The sequence below is a fragment of the Triticum aestivum genome, chromosome 6A (genome assembly GCF_018294505.1).
Source record: "Triticum aestivum cultivar Chinese Spring chromosome 6A, IWGSC CS RefSeq v2.1, whole genome shotgun sequence".
NCBI classification, from domain to species: domain Eukaryota; kingdom Viridiplantae; phylum Streptophyta; class Magnoliopsida; order Poales; family Poaceae; genus Triticum; species Triticum aestivum.
In genome coordinates, this window is record NC_057809.1 from 460,657,429 (window position 1) to 460,660,010 (window position 2,582).

Below are 2,582 nucleotides of genomic sequence, written 5' to 3' on the forward strand. Positions count from 1 at the left end.
TTATTGTATGAAATGCAATCGCCATGTAATTGCTTCACTTTGTCACTAAGCGGTAGCAATAGTCATAGTAGCAATAGTTGGCGAGATGACAATGATGCTTCGATGGATATCAAGGTGTCAAGCTGGTGACGATGGTGATCATGACGGTGCTTTGGAGATGGAGATCAAAGGGACAAGATGATGATGGCCATATCATATCACTTATATTGATTGCATGTGATGTTTATCCTTTATGCATCTTATTTTGCTTACTTCGACAGTAGCATTATAAGATGATCACTCACTAAATTTCAAGGTATAAGTGTTCTCCCTGAGTATGCACCATTGCTACAGTTCGTCGTGCTGAGACACCACGTGATGATCGGGTGTGATAAGCTCTATGTTCACATACAATGGGTGCAAGCCAGTTTTGCACATGCAGAATACTCGGGTTAAACTTGACGAGCCTAGCATATGTAGATATGGCCTCGAAACACCGACACCAAAAGGTCGAGCGTGAATCATATAGTAGATATGATCAACATACTGATGTTCACCATTGAAAACTACTCCATCTCACGTGATGATCGGACATGGTTTAGTTGATATGGATCACGTGATCACTTAGTGGGAGTTCTTAAGTAATATAATTAATTGAACTTTAATTTATCATGAACTTAGTACCTGATAGTATTTTGCATGTCTATGTTATTGTAGATAGATGGTCCGTGCTCTTGTTCCATTGAATTTTAATGCGTTCCTAGAGAAAGCTAAGTTAAAAGATGATGGTAGCAACTACACGGACTGGGTCCATAACTTGAGGATTATCCTCATTGCCGCAAAGAAGAATTACATCCTGGAAGCACTGCTGGGTGACAAACCTGCTGTAGGAACAACTTCAGATGTTATGAACACCTGGCAGAGCAAAGCTAATGACTACTCGATAGTTCAGTGTGCCATGCTTTACAGCTTAGAACCGGGACTTCAACAACGTTTTGAATGTCATGGACCATATAATATGTTCTAGGAGTTGAAGTTAATATTTCAAGAAAATGCCCGGATTGAGAGATATGAAGTCTCCAATAAGTTCTACAGCTGCAAAATGGAGGAGAATAGTTCTGTCAGTGAACATATACTCAGAATGTCTGGGTACCACAACCACTTGACTCAGCTGGGAGTTAATCTTCCTGATGATAGTGTCATTGACAGAGTTCTTTAATCACTTCCACCAAGCTATAAGAGCTTCATGATGAACTATAATATGCAAGGGATGGATAAGACGATTCCCGAGCTCTTCGCAATGTTAAAGGTTGCGGAGGTAGAAATCAAGAAGGATCATCTACTGTTGATGGTCAAAAAGACCACCAGTTTCAAGAAAAGGGTAAAGGGAAGAAGGGGAACTTCAAGAAGAACAACAAGCCAGTTGTTGATCAAGTGAAGAAACCCAAGTCTAGACCTAAGCCTGAGACTGAGTGCTTCTACTACAAAGGAACTGGTCACTAGAAGCGAAACTGCCCCAAGTATTTAGCGGAGAGGAAGGATGGCAAAGTGAAAGGTATATTTGATATACATGTTATTGATGTGTACCTTACTAATACTCGTAGTAGCGCCTGGGTATTTGATAGTGGTTCTGTTGCTAATATCTGCAACTCGAAACAGGGGCTACGGATTAAGCAAAGATTGGCTAAGGACGAGGTGACGATGCACGTGGGAAATGGTTCCAAAGTTGATGTGATCGCCGCCAACAAGCTACCTCTACCTTCAGGATTAGTTTTAGACCTAAATAATTATTATTTGGTGCCAACATTGAGCATGAACATTATATCTGGATCTTGTTTAACGAGACGGTTATTCATTTAAATCAGAAAATAATGGTTGTTCTATTTATATGAGTAATATATTTTATGGTCATGCACCCTTGATGAGTGGTCTATTTTTACTAAATCTTGATAGTAGTGATACACATGTTCATAGTATTGAAGATAAAAGATGCAGAGTTGATAATGATAGTGCAACTTACTTGTGGCACTGCCGTTTGGGTCATATTGGTGTAAAGCGCATGAAGAAACTCCATTCTGATGGACTTCTGGAATCACTTGATTATGAATCACATGGTACTTGCGAACCATGCCTCATGGGCAAGATGACTAAAACTCCGTTCTCCGGAACAATGGAGCGAGCAACAGAGTTATTTGAAATCATACATAATGATGTATGTGGTCCAATGAACATTGAGGCTCGTGGCGGATATTGTTATTTTCTCACCTTCAGAGATGATTTGAGCAGATATGGGTATATCTACTTAATGAAACATAAGTCTGAAACATTTGAAAAGTTTAAAGAATTTCATAGTGAAATGGAAACTCATCGTAACAAGAAAATAAAGTTGCTACGATCTGATCGTGGAGGAGAATATTTGAGTTACGAGTTTGGTCTTCATTTGAAACAATGAGGAATAATTTCGCAACTCACGCCACCCGGAACACCACAGCGTAATGGTGTGTCCGAACATCATAATTGTACTTTACTAGATATGGTGCGATCTATGATGTCTCTCACTGATTTACCGCTATCATTTTGGGGTTATGCTTTAGAGACACCTG